Source organism: Cucumis melo, chromosome 6 (assembly GCF_025177605.1).
Source record: "Cucumis melo cultivar AY chromosome 6, USDA_Cmelo_AY_1.0, whole genome shotgun sequence".
Taxonomy (NCBI): Eukaryota; Viridiplantae; Streptophyta; class Magnoliopsida; order Cucurbitales; family Cucurbitaceae; genus Cucumis; species Cucumis melo.
In genome coordinates this window covers 29734155-29754503 of record NC_066862.1, presented here as the reverse complement: position 1 = coordinate 29754503, position 20349 = coordinate 29734155, and positions in this window count along the sequence as shown.

Genomic DNA, 20349 nt, shown 5'->3' with positions numbered 1-20349 from the left:
ATGCATATTCTCTCTCGAGAAAGAAAACTCGTGTCCCCATCATCCTATTGTTGTAACAGTAGTTGTTTTATAAAAGTCTAACTCATTTAATTTCTCCCACAACACCCACCTTTTAAACCCTATTAAAATTTATGTAACCTCTCGAAACCATATTTGCTTTCCATCCTTGCCTTGAGAAACAGCCCCTTCAAGATATTTCCTTTTTTAAAATGGCGTCATCTAACAAAACCACCTCCTTACTTTTTGTCTTTTTCTATCTCATCGGCATTCTCTTCTTTTCTCTAGTCACTGCTCAGCGAGTTCCACCTTATAACCCCTTGGAACTTTGCATCTTACCCACTCGCGTTCCAAGTCCTACCATCGGATCTAATTGTCCCGAAAGTATTGTCGAGATATGTAGTTGTTCTTATGACCTTCGTTATTTTCCTACTTTGGTTCCACCCTCATATTGTTGCAGCTTGATTCGAAGGCTAGATGACCCTGAAGCTGTTGCTTGTCTTTGTACTGCGCGCAATCAAACTGAGCAATGTGACCATTGGTGATCCAAATAGATTCACTACTCCAAACCAAACCCTAAGTGCATGTCGTAGAAATAATGCTACTAATGGATCCCAATGTCCCTAATTTACTCTCTACAACAACTGCTTCAAAAAAATAAGAAAGAAAAATAACAAATTTAAGTTCTATGTATGCATGTTTGTTCAATTCAGTAAACGTTGGAAGGTGGGGATTGAAGGACCTTGGACCTTGAGGTAAAAAGGTATACAGATATCTTATCCAACTATAGATCCTAGTAGACGTTGATGCCGAACTTTTATTTTCATTTGTTTAATATGATTGCTAAGAAAATAAATATAAAGTTTCTTGTTAATATACATACTTGTATGTGTATTTGCATGTAATTATCAATAAACTATACCATATTTATAAGGTTGTTAAATTATATGATTTAACTTGACCTTCGAGTTTAGTATTGTTGATGTCAAATTTTGGTTAAGGAAAAACACATCTAACTTTCACATGACATCATCGATAAAATTTTTATTTGATGAAGAGATCAGAACTCGTAAAACAAAGAACAAGAACTTCGATTTCTAAGTCACGCTAAGAAAATTATAAAATAGAAGAAGCAAGAAGTTCTTAGATTAGGATCTCATCTCCCAGATCAGGATCCAAGTTCCCTCGTATGAAGTTATAACTACGATATATTTACAGGAAACATACAAAGATTCTACATTCTTTGGGCACTTTAGATTTCCAAAGGTTTCTAAAATGCTTTGGCTCGAGGAAAAGGTTCGTCAATAGGCTCTAAAGACAGAATGGCAGTCTTAACTGATGCAATTAATGCTAATTAAAATTCTCATTGTTATTTAGCTTCGAAACTGGTTGGTCCGGCCCTCTATTATCACTCGGGGCAACAAAGTAATACTTCATGGCATTCTAAAGTAGTATTATTTCTCTGTCACGTAGGGATCTTCTAGGCTGGACATCCCAATCAGCAAGGTTCTGATTCCAGGCTTCTTTAACAATTCCATTTGGGATTTGTGAGAGCACATAATCTTTGCACACATGTGGAGAGAGGGCTCTTCAGAATAATAAATGTTTCCATTACTAACCTTCCAATCCACATGGGCAGAAAACCGGGAAAGGCCCTTGGTGATAGATCTCAAGGTAAGCTCATATGCTATATTTCCCAATTGTAAGGATTTCACCGATAAAGGATTGGTTGTATTTAACCGAAATCGACCTTTTCCATGAAGCATTGTGCTCGGTGCAAAAACGCCAAAGCCACTTACAAAGCAAAGAGAATTTTGTATCTACCAATCTAGTAATACCCACACCACTTTTTTCTTTTGGGGCCAGTAACCACAGACCATCTCATTAGGTAAATGTTTTTCCCTTGTCGTTGCCCATCCAAAGAAAATTTTGCCAGTGTCTTTCAATAGTTTTGCAAAGAGGGTGATACGTCCACCTTTCCAGATATAAGAGTATTTCTTTGTGAATGTTTTCAGTATAAGGGTCCTAGAAAGTGGAATCAATGAGAGTTATATATCAGTGTATCAGCACTCTGGATATTCTTCAAAAAAAGATGTTGAATGCGCATCTCAAATCAAATTGGTGCTCTTTATGCAAAGCTTTGGGGAGATTATATTGACCACCTATTCATTTATTTCCCTACATCCAAGAAAATCCTTGACAAATATATTGGCGCTAATCAGTTGGGCTGGAACAACAGTCATCAGAACTTAGCCTCTCTTTGTAAAGATATCTATGCTCCATCAACCAAAACGATACGAAAAGGCATCATTCTAATCTTCAATGCGATCACTGCTGCCCTTTGGACCATATGGTTGGAAAGAAATAACAGAACCTTCCAAGACTAGCAAACCACTCTTTCAAATATATGGGAAGATGTCTGATCTCTCACTGGATTTTTGTCCAGCCGCTCCAAGTTTTTTTCCGACTATAGTCCTAGTACTATTGCTCTGAATTTAAATGCTTTTGTATAATACTTTATGCTTGCAGGCTTATCTCTAACTTCTATGTACTTTCTTTTGGTATCTATCTAATGAAGTGGGGATGATAAGAGAGCTAAAGGGTTCACCTAATGAAGATGCTTGGATACACCTACTAATCCATTCATAATTCTTATTTTTTTTTTATTATTTAGAACATTATCTTTCATGAGAATTTTAAGTTGTTTCAAGATAAATGATCAAATGTGATTAATTCAAGAAGGAACAAACACATACTTTATTATATATCAAAAAACAAGTGGAGATATACAAACTATTTAAGACCGAGGACATGTAATTGCACAAGATATCTAAACTTTTCATGTGGGTTGGAAAACTTAAAAATGAATGTATAGCGTTGGTTTTTTAAAAGAAAAATAAAACGGATCTTTAATATTGATTTTAGATCGACATTGTACACATATCTATAATGTCAGTTTAAAACCGACACTAAAAACCCAAAGAGGGAAAGTTTATCTTATTTTATTCATATTTGTTTTTTAATGTTTAGAGTTAATTAAAAGGAAAAACATTGTTACAGCCGACTCTCTCTTTGTGTCTCCCAAGAGTCTGCACGACCATCCCTCCCTCCTCTCACCTGAGAGAAATATAGTTTCCTTTTATTTTTGCGAAAGTAAGCTTAGCTTAGTAGTAATTAACATGATCTTCCATCTTATAGTTAAAAGAGGTTCGATCACCTATATAAGTTTGAATTTCTACATCACCACTTATTTTAATGACAAGAAAAAAAAAGTAAGAAATTATATTTTTTTCATCTATGAACTTTTAATTTATTTTCAATTTAATCTCTAGAATTCAAAATATTATACTTTTATTCATTCAGTTTTCACAAACATTAATCAGTTTTCACAAACATTAATGTTCATTTTATTTGTTTTATTGATGATGATTTTCTATTACTTTAAGAGAAATTTTAAGTTGTAAATAAAATTTTCATAAAAAAATTGAGTGGCAAATTTATTGTCATATTTGATAATAATATCACACAAATATGTATTTTATTGTATTTCTTTTTTACTTTTTTGCATGTACTTTTTTAAATAATCTTTTTTTTATAATTCTTTTCTTTACCCTTGCCTATCAGCATCTTATGTATCCTTTAGATTATCAGTAAAATAGACTTGAATCATTGGTAGATCATAGATATATGAAGTACTTAGATTTTCCTTTCCTTTGTCCCATTTTATTAGGCTGCTTATTTTTAATGGATACACTATTGATAAAACAAGAAAAGCATCAACAACAGTAAATTTATTGAACTTTCAGCTATCCAACAGAATACACAAGATTCTTAACTCAGTTCGATGACACAACATCTGCGTTGGAGGGTTCTTGACCCAAAGCTAGTGCTTTTATTAATTTGATTTATACCATAACAACAATTATATGATCTCTAGTACAGAGTTTACACTGTCAATTGAATACTCTATACTATAAGTGATACATTAACTTAGATCACTTAGAATAAATCAAATAAGATATACTCCTCCTTTTTGAAGTAATTCTTCTAGCTTTGAAATAGAGAAAACTTGATGAAGTTCTCCCCCTTAATTAAACATTTCTTAAATCTTCTTGAGTAAGAACTTCTTCAAACTATTTGCTAAGTAAACTTACTCAGATCTTCACTTTGTTCAGAAGTTTGCCACAAACAATTACACTTGAGATGCTGGAGTGTTGTCTTGCCTTTCTTCAATCCGGATGTATATATATAGGAGTTTACGCCACACAATATTTGGATGAACAAAATCTTTATCAAATAATATCTTTCCATAACAAGATTATTTTAGCCAAATAAAATAATCTTTTTGTAAGAGAATCTTCGTAAGGAAAACTTTCTTAATTTGAGAAAATAATATTTTCTGAACAAATAAACATCTTTTACGAATAAGGTCCCACCAAATAACCAACAATTTGTAAGTCGACCTTTTCTCGAACAAGAAACAACAAGTTATCACTTCTTACAAATCATTTTTATGGCAATATTTAAACTGTGAAAGTCAGTCGTGTAGCAAACACTACAACTTAACAAAACAAATCAACAATAATAAAAATGTTAATAATCAAGAAAATAGAGTTTTGAGAAAGCCTCTACTTTGGATCGAAGAACATTGTCCTTAGAGAACACATGCCAACTTGCGGTTCAACTCTGCATTATTGGGATACAGCTCTCAACAAGACAATAGCTTGTGTGGAACTAACGTACCTTACGAATTTTTGTTTTCTTAAATCGTATGCTCATGAAAAGCCCCTATTGGGGAGAATCGATGTTTTGGAAGCAAAAACAATGTATTAGCAATCTTGAGGAGGAAGACACAGTCAAGTTCTTTTCCAGAATCTATCAGTTTGAGAAGGCAACTAGGAAATGAGATAAAATAACGAGTTGATATGATACAAATATACATATACAAAAAACGAGTTTTCCTCCAAAGACAATTCTAAACTGGAATCAATACCAATTTCCGTGAGCTCTCTATGTAAGGATATGTGTGACATAAACACAAAGAATAGAAAAGGCTCCATTTCTTTCATTTTGACTGCAGTGGTCCTTTGGAAGATTTGGCTTGAAAGAAATAACTGTACTTTCAACAGCATTGAAAAAGAATCAAACATGCTTTGGGATGACATTGTCTCCCTAACCGGATTTTGGAGCAGTAGATCTAAACTTTTCTTAGGATACAATGCTAGTACTATAGCTTTAAACATTAACGCTTTTGTTTAATTGGACTTATCTCTAGTCCTTTTTTCTATCAGCAACTTTGATTTTCTTTGATATTAATGAAGTGGTAGTGCTAAGGGGTGTTCACTTAGTAGAGATGTCCGAATGCATTCAACTGACCTGACTCAAAATATTTTTTTTAAAAAAAAATATACATACAAAAAAAAAAAAAAAGGGAAGATAGATTGCATTAGGTAAAATAAAAATGCAAGTTGGCAAAAGTGTAGTTCGTGGGTCGTTTTAGGATTTTTAGTGATATATGTTGGGTAACACAATTAGAAATTGCATCCTAATTCACACAATTGATTCAAAATTAGGGTCGTGTTTCTTGGCATATAGAGCAAAATGAAAAAAATAACACAACTTAAAAAGTAATAACAAATATAGCAAAATTTACAGAAAATACTAATGATGAGATACAACCTAGATTGCACCTATTACCCACTTCTCTACGGCACAAAAAATTAGTTATAATGTTTTTAATTGCACTTGAGATGCACCACATTAGATTATCCAAAGGAGCATCCAAGTTTTTCATAGAAAAAAAAAATATATATATATATATATAAAAACCTATAAAAATGCAAAAATATCAAAGCTTTTAAATGGTTGATTTTGATTATCTACCCTTATCTAACATGACAAACTTCTATAATTAGTGATAGATAGTAATAAAAGTCTATCATTAATTTAATTATTTTAATATTTGTTTAAGAATCGGACGAGATCGATCACCAAATATTAAAATGCTCTAAAGTATCGATTATTTTGGGTTTTTCGAGTACATCTAAGTAGAAATTAGACCAAGATTCTACCATTTTTCAAACCTTTTCAAATCTTATTTATTTATTTTTTATCTTTTCAAAAATGCTATTCAATTTTTTTCAAATCTAATTAAACCAAACCTTAACTAATTTGTTTTATATTTTCAAAAGAACAATGGATTTGAGTTAATCTCGGGCAAAACTGTACCGAAAAAGCTTAAAAAATTGATAATTTTGGACTTTCTTGATAATTTTATTCGAGATGAACCGAGATCAACTAAATCTTTTAACTGACTCACATCAAATTTTCTATTAATCTTCTCAAATTCTATATAAAATTATTGTTGTAAAAACTATTACAATAACAATATTGATGACACAATTATGGATGACATAAATTAGAATAAATGATCTAAGAAATTGTTTAAAAAATTAGGTCCGGAGAAAATTAGTTGAGATTCGATATAAGATTGAGAAAGATTATAGAAAAAAATGTTGTCTTCGAATTTGAAAAATTGGCTTAATTAAATCTATATATTTTCAAATTTTAGGGATAAAAAAGTTAGTTAAGATTTGGGAACATTTGATTAAAGATTTGAGATGAACAATTTTGATCTTCCCCAATTTTAACTAACTTTTTTATCGGTAAAATTATCAATTTTTTAAGCTTTCTAGGTACAATTTTGATTGCAATGAACCGAGATCATAATTCTTTTGAAAAGATTGGAAAAAAAGTAGTTAAGGTTTGATGAAAGATCTGAATAATATTTTTGAAAAGTTAAAAAATAAATAAATAAGTTTTGAGAAAATTTGAAAAATGGTAGGTCTCACTAGTACAAAATTGGACTTTAATATCGGTTTAAAACCAACAATAAAAGGCTTTAATGTTTGTTGGCAACCAACATCTTTGATAGTGTTATTAAAATCCTTTAATGTCGGTTGAGCTTTGATGTCGGTTTAAAACCGACATTAAAGAAGCCATCAATGTCAGCTTAAAATCGACAGTATAAATCACCAATAATGTCAGTTCAAAACCGACATTAATTAAAACTTTGTTTCTAGTATGTTTATAAAAATTTATTTTTATTAAATTGTTGCATTATTCTCCATTTTTTATGACGCCAAATAGTTAAAAACCGACATTATGGGTCCGTGTAGATACATATTTTTTTCTTACACAAACAAATCAATAAAATTAATATTCTTTTAGAAACTATAATTATAATATTTCTCTTTTACCTGTGTATATACAAAATGAAATCTTAATATTATGTTTATATATACTATTCTACAACAGGACATGAAACAAGATCCTAATACAATACTGAAATAAGAAATCTTAAACGCCTTCACAGTCTCCAACCTTCAATGATGATCACTTAACTTTCTACCTGATCGCCTATATTGCAGCTAGATATAGAGCAAAGGCATAGTTTCCAAAATCCTCCAAACAAAGCAACAGATGCCTGCAATATAGCAAATAAGAAAGCACACTTGTAAAATTAACTTCAACAAATGCCAGCAAATTAAAAGAGATATATATTGAATTGCTTATAATCACAGCAACATAAATAAGAAAGCACATGGGTAATTGTTGGATCTCTAATCCAACAAAAATCTAATCACCTATAGGTGGTTGGGGATTTCCCTCTATTTCATTTATTCGATGAAATATTCCTTGTCGAAAAAAAGAAACATATATTGCAAATGGACATACTCTAAGTTCCAAAGAACATATTTGATAGTAATTCTAAAGATCTCTTAGCAAAATGATATATGAGGAGTTAAGATAAGTAATAGTAAAGTCTATATACCTTCCCTTTTCCCTTTATTTGTCCTTGAGAGCTACATCAAGTTAGTTTATAAGCACATTATTAAAGTGATATAATCATAATCAGACAAACCAGTGAAAAAGTAGAGAAATCATCTGGATTTAGGCCAACATTGACCAATTTCAAAGCATCTTCCAATGATACTTCGCTTTTGGCTTTGATCCTTCATATGAAGGCTAAAACTTCCCTCTCTTGATAACTAGATTATCAAGGCAGACAACTCCTTGGATCACAGCCCATGTCCAAGAACCCTACTCCAAAAGTTTAACATTTATCTTAAGTTATCAAATACTTTACTTGAATTTGAATTTTAAACGGGGTATCTTTAAATTGGCAAATAAACATAGATAGGAATTAACTAACTCCCCGGACAGTCTATAAGAATCGCTGGTGAACATCTATCACAAATCCTTACCACCATAACTACCCCTTGGGATTTGAAGTAATGAAGATTAAAACATAGTGGGGCTAGATTCACTACTTTGGCTAACAACAAACTTAAAATCATACTTTTCTTTTAAACAAGCAATGTTGGAAACTTCATTATAACAGCCAAATATAAATAGCCTTAGAGGTGGAAGTAGAGCGAACCCCGCCAAGGAACTTCATGATAAATGCTTTCCGATCACCAATAATAATTAAAAGACATAAAGACTATGTAGTTACAGAAGGACGTGATGGGTTGGAAAAGGGAAGAAAGAAAACGAAAAAAGTTTCTCGAACGTTTGACAATAAAGTATAGGGTAAAATAAGTTTTTTTATGTACTTGATGAAAAAAGAGGGATAAAAATACAAATGTTCCACGTCTTTTTGTCACGCAAAAATAATTTTAAAAAAATCATTTGGTAATTTAAATTTTATATGGTCGAGAGGTGAGAAGATCATACACTCGAGTCTTTTTCTTTTCTAAATGGGTCTATTTTCCAAATCAAAACTTCAAATGGCCTAAATATGCCAATTGTCCATGTTTAGGATTTTAGATGATCGATGAAATTGTGCTATTATTTAATGTTTGTAACGCCCTTAGTTTATAAAAAAAAATTAGAATACAAACATCAAGCAACTCACCTAAATCTACAAGGAAACGAGTCGCCACCATATCACATAGCAGTGCCTCTTTCAAACAATTCCATCTACTAATTATGACTCCAATAATGCCCTTAGTTTATAAGAAATATATAAATTAATGATCCAAAATTACATCTAAATAAGACAGATCTTGAGAACATGAAAGCTTGTTGGTTAATTAAGAGAAACTTAAAATGAGTTTATAATTAGTAGTACTATTTATATTAACGAGGTGCGCATTCCTTTTTAGCCAATCAATTATAAGAATTAAGTGTGTTTAGCTTAGAATAACTTTATGTTTTATGACGTTTCAAAAAATTTTCAAGGAAACATGTAAATGGAAACACAAAACATGCTAAAAGGATTTATATATTAGTTTGTGATCATAATCTTCTCATTTGTGAGTAGTTTAAAACAAAGTAGATAGCATGGCTTGGTTGCAAAGAGGCACGAGAATGGTTGTTGCCATCAAAAATCTCGAATCAATATATTATCGGAGGCAAAGGCCATTGCACAATTTTCATATTTGTTGACGGATTGATCCTTTCATTTAATATGATATTAATAATTACATCACGAAACTATTAATAGCGAAACAACTCATTATTTCGACTCTTTTTTCTTAGTAATAATTGAGTTATTAGTTTTACGTAAAACAATAGTTGGTATCACAAATATAGTTGAATCCATTTAATTTGATGATAAATTAATTTGTTAAGACATATGTATATCCTTTAATCAAGAAGTCAAAAGGGTTTTTAGTTCTCTGGTTGTTATCAATTTTACAACATAGAATAAAAGAAGAAATATACCTTTTTTTGTTCATAGCTAGCAATCCCCCCTCACTCTCATTGGTTGCCTTGTAACAAGTGGTTCTTCAAGAAAAATCAATTGGTTCTCTGTAGATGGATCCGTTACTAGGCTAGCGTTACAGAATTTGTGAGAACGAAACAATTATTTGGTTTGATCGAAAGTCTCAACAACTTTTTGTTGATCAATTTGATAGACATGCATGCATGTATGTTCCACTAATTTTGCTTTGTTCATATTTGTATCGTGCTTAAAATCAATGTGATGCGATAAGAAACATTTTATTGGTGTACACAGTGTGATTTTACTTTGTTCATAAGTGTTTTGATCACATTATCTGTTTGTGTAGAACGTATATGTGCATGATCAAAATCGTTGTGGTGCCATAGAATTTTTTTTATTGGTGCACGAGATGCGATTATGTTTTATGTAGATATATGTTCTATGATTCACTTTCATGCATGTGTAGTGCTTGCAGTCGATATACATGATGCGAAAGAAGAAAATCTTTGAAATGCACACTTGCTCAACTATTTATCTGTTTAATATCGACATGTATAATCGATCTCATAGTAGTTGTTACTTATTCGTTATTTTAAATAGTCATTCCGGTCGAATATTATTTTTCTAGAAATGGAAAACACATAAGAAGCGAGAGTGATGAGCCATTACTTGACTATGTCATAGCACTATATCACAACGAACTATTTTAAATCTTTTTAATGGATTTTCAAAAATAAATATTTTACAGGTTTTTCCATAAATAAAAAAAATCGACGAACTATTTACATTTCATAGAACAAAACTACTACAAATAAAATTCACTACACAATTTTCTAAATATTTTGTCAAATTTTCTATTTTTTTCTATTCCCATTTTATCCTTTAGAGTTATTTTGAATTTTTCTTCTCTCAAATATTTGGTTTTATCATCTAAATAAATTTTGATTTTTGCATGCATAAGTAAAACCCCGGTAGTTTTTCTTAGAAAAATGTAGGCTTAGTACAAAATAAATTACTACCCTCATCGTTAGTGGCTACTTTTATTTTTTGTTCATATCGATTACCGTTGAACTTTCATTCTTCCACTATTGTTTCTATTTTAGATGCATGTACTGCCCAACTATGTATATTAATTTATTGATTAAAAAAGTGTTTGCCAACTCTGTTAAGAATGTTCATTTTTTAGAAATTATAAATTTAATATTGGATTACTATTCAAACATTTGACTTGTAAAAGAGTTATTGATGGAGATTTAATTATGTATTTACGTAATCCAACCATTCAAAAAATGAAAAAAACAAAACAAAACCTCATTTACTAGCAATTAAATGTCCAAAGACTTAAAAGACTTGGTTTGATTTGGATTTTGATCTAATTAAAGTGTCCAAATAATTAGTTTGATTTTGATCTTGTTATATCTACCAACAAAAGCCCAAAAGACAAACATATATGCCATTTGGAACATGTTAAATTTATAAATTTTGTCCTTTTGTAGTCTAATAATAAACTATATTTTGAATTTTCAATTTATGTTCGCATTTTTTTTTATATGAAAAAAGTAATTTTTTAATTTTGTTTCATTAATTTGAACCATCTTTTCCCTTAATTTGTTCTCCATACATAGATAAACTTCTAATAGTGAATTTTTTTTAAGTTTATTTTTCAACACATCTCTTTCTTCTTAAGCAAGTTTTAGTTTTCAATCTTTTCTTTTCTTCTTTAATTTCTAACCTATTGATTTTTTTTAGTATATAAAAATATTATAGTACTAGTAATTTATTAGACATCAATCAAGAAAATATATCAAAATTTCTACAAGTAAAAAAGTATATCAAATAACAATTAGTATTTCAAGTGTATCACCAACATATCTAACAATAATTATATATTTGAAGTATGAAGTATATTAGATGTATCAAATATATCAAATGTGTATTAGATTTAACCATACATTTTTACATTTCATGTTTTAAAACGTGGGTTGAGCTTGTTTTTTGTTATTTTCACAAAACTTAAAGACATGGGCTACAAATCTAATATATTAAGGATAATTGCAAATATAGTAATTAGATTCAAAATATTAGCATATATAGCAATAATATCGTATGAAATGTGTTATCCATTTTCGCTTAATTCGAGTTTGTTCTATGATTTTACGATCTTATTTGATTGTGTTATAAGTTCTTGAGCAATTTATAGGTATGATTTGGAGTTGATGTCATTTTGGTGCTAATATGGAGCAATACGGATTTAAACGTGATGTCAATCGAGGCAAACCGTTGCAAACTGAGACAAAAGATGAAGCATAAAAGATCAAGCCATTTGGCTTATGCTTTGCAGCACCGGGTGCCCCCACGGTACCTTAGGCAATGTTGTAAGGTAGAATGGGAGATTTTGCGAAAGTATCTTGTGTCGCAGCACTGCCTTTGGGCATCGTGGCGCTTCGAAGATGAAACACAGAACAACGGGTGCAAAGACTTGAGCGCCACGGCACCTAGAGGTTTTTTATAAAAAGAAGTTTCACCGCCACTTTAAACCTAACTTGCATTCTAGCCAACCTTCACCCTTTCTCTCCCTACTTTCTTCTCTTTTTTTTCGATACTTTTGGTTCCCAAACATCTCCTCATCATCCGATGTGGACGAGAGACTAAGGTACTCCTCCCTAGGTTGGAGTTCTTAGATTCTCCGTTTGTTCTTTAATATTTATGAGAACTACTTAAACTTAGTTTCTATTGTAATCTTTGGTTCAACTGTGAGTTTAATTGATATTTTGTTATATGTTGAATGTTAAGGAATGCATAAATTAATGCTATGCACTAAATTTTTTGAGTCATGGCAATTAAATAAGAATTTGTTAAGTAATATGTTAGGTTAGTATGCAAATAATCTATTTTGTTGCACAATGGTTTTTAACCAGCTTACTGAATGTCAATTAGACACCAGAAAATAAGGCATTCCATCTAAACAAAATTAATGCTCTTTGGAAAATTCAATATTTGCATGTTGAATCGTATTAGGTTAGAACAATTAGAACATTAGGATAACTTAATTGGCTTTTTCAATAAAATTGGTTACATGGAGATTACTTGTTAAGTAATGATAGTTTGATGAATAAATTCTTTGGATAAGAGAGAAGTCGTAATAACCCAAGTTAGATTCTTTTTCTTAAGTTTCACCTTTCGTTTTATGCGATTCAATTTCTACTCAAACCCTCCCTCGGTTACATGGTGAGAATTAATTTGTTTGAGGAGTCAATATGCTTCCTAAGTTTGACTTAGACTTGTCACTAAGACTAGTTCTTCATGTGTGATTCGGTAAATTATTTGGCACGGGTCAGAACCCGCCGTACATCAAACAACATTTAAAAGAATCACAAACATAGTAAAATTTGTCAAATTCTATTAATGGTAGGAGACTATCACTGATAGATCGATAGATCATGTTGCAAATATTGGTCTATCATCGATTGACCATAAAAGTTTATCACTGATAAACTTTGCTTATTTTCAATTTTTTTAGAAATGATGCTATATACTTAATTATTAATCTTAAAATTGTTATCCATTATAATTACATAATATATTAAGAATTTATTTTGCTCATTTTCAACGAGCTCGGTTAAGAAATTCATATACTATCCTATTAATTCTATTACTTTGTATTATCTGTTTTCTACTAATGTCTTAGAAATCAAATTAAGATACCGGAAATTATCAAAAATGGTAAATTTGACAAAATATTTACAAAACATAACAAAATTTAAGATTTTATCAATGATAGACATTATAAACACTGATATGTTTCTATCAGTCATATTGATACACTGATATCAGTGTACTCTATCATTGATAAAATCTAAAATTTTGCTATATATTTGTAAATATTTTAGTTTATTTTACTATATTTAAAAATGTCCATTAAGATATTTAAATATTTAAATGTTATTCGACAAAAGCCGATGTGAAAACCAAAGGAACAAATTTGAGAGGAAACATAATAAATTTTATTAGCAAACATAAATTCAAAACACACAAGCCTAGTCAAAGAAAGCCAACCATTGAATATAAATTTTCTTCTTTTTAGTCTAATAATTAACATTTTAAAACAAATAATTTTAACTTTTAAGAAATCCGTACTATCTCATTAACTCTATTGGATAACTATTTAATCACTTTTTAAAACTCAGCTTATGTACACTTGTAAGTTTGTCTACATCATTATTTTGCTACCAATATTTCAAAAATCAAATCAACATTGAAAAAAGGTTTTAAAAAAGAAAGTTGAAAAATAATTAGAACATTATTTAAAAAAAAAAATTGAGTGTTCACCTGAGCAAAATTGAGAAGTAACACACATAAATTTAGAAAATGAAACCGTAATCAAATAAAGCCTAACAACACATTAAATAATATTATACAATACACAAAACTAAAGACCAATTATATACAAATATTTAGATAAAAATTTACCGTGTAAATTAGTAAGTACACCAAAATATTTCAACTATAGGTCGATATCAATTAGATAAAACAAAAAATGGAAGAGAGTACGTAAAATAACAAAATTGGTAGTATAATAGAGAGACATATCAACCAAAGTTGAATAATACACACAACATTAGTTGAATTTTAAGATGAGCATTGAAGTTAGTATTGATTAAATTACAACTCATCATCTTATCTATGGCACAATTAACACTATAAAAACCCTTACATCGCCACACTTTTTTCTCCATCCTTAAGTTGAAGAAACTCTTTACTTCATTGAAAAAGAATGTATTCCTCCAACAAAACCTCTCCACTAGCTCTCTTCTTCTTTCTAAACCTTCTCTTCTTTTCTCTCGTGACTTCTCATCAGCCTGTACAACCACCAAACCCTGTACAACCACCAAGCCCAACCCCACCTACCAACAATGGGGCCACTTGCCCAAGAAATACCTTGAACATAGCGGCATGTGCAAATGTGTTAAACCTTGTTAGCCTACTTAATAACCAACCAAACCAAAGCTACCCTCCATGTTGTAGCTTGATTCAAGGGCTTGCAGATCTTGAAGCTAGGGTTTGTCTTTGCACTGCCCTTAGACTAAAAGTTGGAAGCCTCGTCTCTTTAATCGTACCCATTAATCTCAATCTAATTGTTAACAATTGTGACCGAAAGCTTAAGTCTCCATATAATATGTGTCCTCGTGTCTAATTTGCTCTATACAACTTCAAGATATGAAAGAACAAATAAGAAGTTGTAACACTTTATTTTCTATCTTATGCACCTATATATATGTTTACAATAAAGTATGGAGGTGGGGATTGAAAGACCTTTGACCTTGAAGTTGAAGGTGCTTATACATATCGATCTTAACCACTAAACTATACTACACGTCTTGTTCATCTTTTTATTTTCATGTTTGATAATACTATAAAATAAAAGTAATTACTTGTTGTTTTACGTGTTTACATAAGTGATTATCGATGCTATTATGTTGTATGTAAGCTTAATAATGTGTAATTTAGTTCTCATTAGGTTTTTATGTTTGCATCAATAGTATATTTTTTTTCTTTTTATACTACACGTATACCTTTATATTTTAAAAAGACCTACGTGTGTGATTAAGAAAAAGGGTTTTAAAATATTGGTATAACATCTTTTTGCTAATTAAGTATTCTTCCCATCGAGTGTGATTAAATATTGGCTAATGGTTTCACTTGACTTTCTTTCATGTTTAGATGACGTATCAATTTATTAACAATTCCTTTTAGCTATTTATTTGTAAGAATTATGAAGATCCTTTAATTTTTTCAATGTGAGGTCCTCAACCTCAAGTTGTCATATTAAACCTAAAACATGACATGTAGTAATGCATATTTCACTTAAACAATGAAAATTATTCTCAAAATTTAAAAATTACATTTTATAAACCAAGTGACTAGTGAAACTTTTCGTTATAATTAAACACCCTTTGAAATATAGACCTTACTAAATCAAATTTTATAAAACTGTTGGCATGCAACATTTAGCCTTAAAATTAGATCATGTGTGTCTTACCACACTCTATATAATCAAATCAAAATACTTGAAATAAGTTCATAAAAACTTAGTAAAGGGAAACATCGAAGTTTTGGTTTAACCGAATATTTTAAAACTAAGGCTAGTCACTCTATTTGAAAGTCGAAATAATAGTAATATTTTTAAATATACAAACTTTCTCATCAATCTTAATTAATATTGGAAATTGTAGTCTCATAAAACATTTTCTCACAAACGTAACACATTTTCAATAAACGTAACACTTCTCTAAATTCTCGAAACCATAAAATATATTTCAACATTTCTTAAAGATATAACCTCAATAATTACTAAATCAAGACATTATTGAAAAGTTTACACAAACAGTACTTGGAAACTATATGCAATACTATTTGACCTAAATTAAATTGGTGGAAAATTTCAGCTTCGATAGACTTGTTGGAAAACTTCAATTGCTACCTAGTGGGAATTTAAAATTTTTTTTTAAAAAAAAAAAAAAAAAAAAAAAAAAAAAAAAAAAAAAAAAGCTAAAAGGTCAGTGACTGATATATGATAAGTTAATGAGAGGAATAATTTGAAAAAAAAAAAATAATTTCAAACTCTCATTTGAAATTAAGAACTCTGTCAAACGACGTGAATCATGAAAACACTTCTAAAACTTAAGACAATTTAGAAACATATAGAATTTAAATATATCTGGTGACCAATGTTTTGAGTCACTTGAAAGAAGAAACTATATTATTCCTATCAAAGACTATACTCCATCTCCTTAGAGACTATACTCCAAATTCCATAGCTCTCGATTTCAAAGCACTGCTCAATTAAGAGCTTCCTCTTTACGCTTTCCTCTAGCCCTTTATGTAATCACTTCTATATTTCTATCAATAAAATGGGTGTCTTGCTATTCCTTTAGGTTTCTCCTTTGGGTTTACATTCTATATTCCTATCAATAAAATTGGGTGTCTTGCTAGTCCTTTAGGTTTCTCATTTGGGTTTCCTAAAGCTTCTACCTTGCACTTTATCTCCTTTTAAAAAAATTTTTGAACGTCACTTTGAGAGCCGCTATTCAAAGACTATTTCACAGTAGCTATTAAACAATTTTCAATAGCTACTGTCAAACAGTCTTTGAATTGTGGCTATCAAAGTGACGTTCAAAACATTGGTCAATATATAAAAATTTGAGGAAGTCAGTGTTGTCCAAGAAATGCAAATTTTTAATTTGTTTGGATCATTCATGAAAGTATCAACACATTGGATGTTATCCAAAAAGAAGTTTCCAGCTCTATGCCTAAACCTTAACAAGTGTGCCCTTCGCAATTCTAACAGTGAAGATATGAAACACCTATTCTTAGACCGTAGGATTACAAAAGGCCTTTCGGAGAAACTACATTTATGGGTTATTTGGTTAGATTGCAGGAACTTTGGCTAGAGACAGTGGCAAATCTCTTTGTTTATCTTTGTGCTCAATCAAGCAAAACAACTAGAGAGAACGTTATTACTTTCAATGTTGTAGTGGCTCTTCTATGGGTTATTTGGTTGGAAACAAATAATTGCATATTTAGAAGAAAACAAAGAAACACTGTTAATGCTTGGGAAGATATTTGCAACCTGATTGGCTTGTGGAATACTAGCAGGCATAAGTTATTCAATAATTACAACCCCAGCACAATATCATTAAATGTTTAGAGCTTTGTACTTAAGGCTTCGCTCTAGCCGCTGGGATACTACTGCCATTTATCATTGCTCTTTATTAATTTGGTGGGTATATAAGAACTCAAGATATCCACGCAGTGGTGACCCCTTGAAGCATTATAACACACTCGTTTCCTTCTTAAAAAACAGTACTTGAAAACTCATAACAATTTATGTCTGGGACATTTTTAAATATAGTCAAATAAACTAAAATTTGAACTTCTTCCTTATAGACGAACATATTGGACACCTTCATCTATTAGGCCCTTTTCTTGAGGCTCGACTTCAACTCAACTGGGACAACAAGCCCAACTTCCTCTGTGGTCTGTCCTTTTGTTATTTTCTTCTTCCTCTTTTCGTATCATGACATCTTTACCCTTGATTCACTACAAGAAAATATGTATTTTCTGACGCACAAGACAAACCTTGGGATAAGTAACGTCGGGAAAAAAGCTTCTCCCAACGCCATAGAAGCTCTATCGGAAAAGGTTGACAATCCCAATGCGACATAAGGCGATGTCGATACAATGTAATTTAATAAAAAAATTATAAACTTCTACCAATGTCATGCACAACGGCATCGGGAGAAGTTTATAATTTTAAATATATTTAACTTCTCCCGACACCATGCATAATGGTGTCAGGAAAAGTTTATAATTTTTTTTAAATATAATTAACTTCTCCCCACACTATGCATAACAACATCGAGAGAAGTTTATAACTTTATTAAATTTATTTAACTTCTTTTGACGTCATGAATAACAGCATTGGAAGTTCCCTTTTAAAACCCATTTTTCGGATCTATCTTACAGATTTGAAAGAAAGTCGAGAGAGAGATTTCAAACTTTCCAAAGAGGAAGAAGATTCCCGTTGCCATCCACCGTTCGGTCTTCATCGTCAATCTTTGTCGTCTGGTCTTCGCATTCTTCGGTCGCCTCTATCCGATGGTAAGCCAATCTCTTTCGTTTTTTCTTTATTTTGGTTTAGGAATTAGAAGTATAATTAAATTTGCGATTTTTTTTTTTGTGAATTTGTATGAATAATGTTTAAACTACATTTTTGTTGTGGATTTGTTGTTGATTGTGTAAATTTTGATTTTATTGTCGATCTTGTTGTTATTGATTTATTGTTATTGTTCTCTTTATGTTCCTAGTCCTCCCTTCAGGTGCCACCGCCATCCCTATCTCTTCCGGTTAGTTATTTACGTAAGTTAGATTTTTGCTATAAAACCCTAAATCCTCCTTCTAATTTTGTCTTAACTTTGCTAATTTTTCTATTCATTTGCTTAGATCTCATTCTCAGTTTTGCAAAAGAATAGAGGATCTCCCAACGCACATATGTAGCATCGGGAGATTCTTTGACATCTCCCGACACTTTATTTTGTGTGTCGGGACATGTCAAGGGATCTCCTGATGCTATATTTTGTGCGTCGGAAGATGCTCACTACAAGAAGAAGAGGATAGGCCGACACAGAGATGCATTGGCAGAATCTAGAAATGCATCGGGAAAGGCTACGCCGACATAGAAACCGATGTCAGCAAAGACGTCGTAAAAAAAAGTGTCAGCGTCGCCTCTCCCAATATGAGAAGGGGACGACGTCGGCAAAGGTTACTGTCGATGCACTCTTCGCCGACATGGTCAACACATTGGCAATGCGGAACTATCGACACGTGTTAACAACATGCAAATACCTCACTACCGATAACACTATGTACGTCGGTGTCGTCTAGTACGTGGCGTCGGCAGTGCTATCTAATTTAATTTTTTATTAATTGACGTAAAATTAATAAAAAAAATTAACATTATTCTACTTTATATTAATTAATGTAAATTTAATAAAAAATTATTAAAATTCTAAATTAAATTAGAATTAATGTTAAATTAAAAGAAAATTACTAAAATACCAAATTTAATTTATTATTAATTGAAATATTAAAAAGGTACACGTTCGTAGGTAATTCAAATATAAATTACATGAATAATACAAAGTAAAAATGAAAACTTAACATAATTAAAAGCGCCTAGGCCAGTTTCTCAACTTCTGCACATTGCCTAAGCATCATTGTAGTCAGTATGATCATAGGGACATGGTTAGAATGGGCAAAGAGGGAAGTTGAACATTATTACGAGTTGTATCGAGAGAAACACGAGGTTGCTTCAAACAGAAACAACCCTTACTCTGGTGGTTCCAAAAAATTGATTGGGAAGAGAGGAGCAGAAAATGACAAGATAGAGAATCGAATAGGTAAACCATAGAAAGTTTCTCCAGATGCGGCTCATAATAATGTCCAAACTACCCTCTTTACATATGTTGTCCATGTCTCTATGATCAAACTAGCTAAAATAATATTCAACTTCCCTTCCTCTGTTTGAGTTCCTCCATTGCACATAATGCTGAAATACACAACAAATTTGATATCAAAAATATATACAATATACATACAACAGAACATACATTTGTAGGAATCACAGAACAACCATCAATATACATTCAAAAGCATCAACATACATACAACAGAACAACCATCAATATACATACAATAGAACAACCATTCAGTGACATAATTTTACTCATGATAGGCTTAATAAATGGATAAACACCAATCAACATTTACAATAACTGAATTACATTCAGCAAGAATTACACTCAATGTCCAGATTTGCACTTTCCACATTCAGGTTTGTGAATGTGGACAATCCCATTTTCTTCATTCTTAATTTTTCTTTTCTTTTCAGTTGAATGAATGGTTAATGCCTATTCGTGACCTAATAAAACATTATTGTTGGACTATGTGGCTATTTTCCACCACTATTTTCAATTAACACATCTACTACTCCTTCCTAATTAGTTTATATTGATAACCTAATTTAAATTAATTTGGTATAATTATTTGTTTAAGGCTAT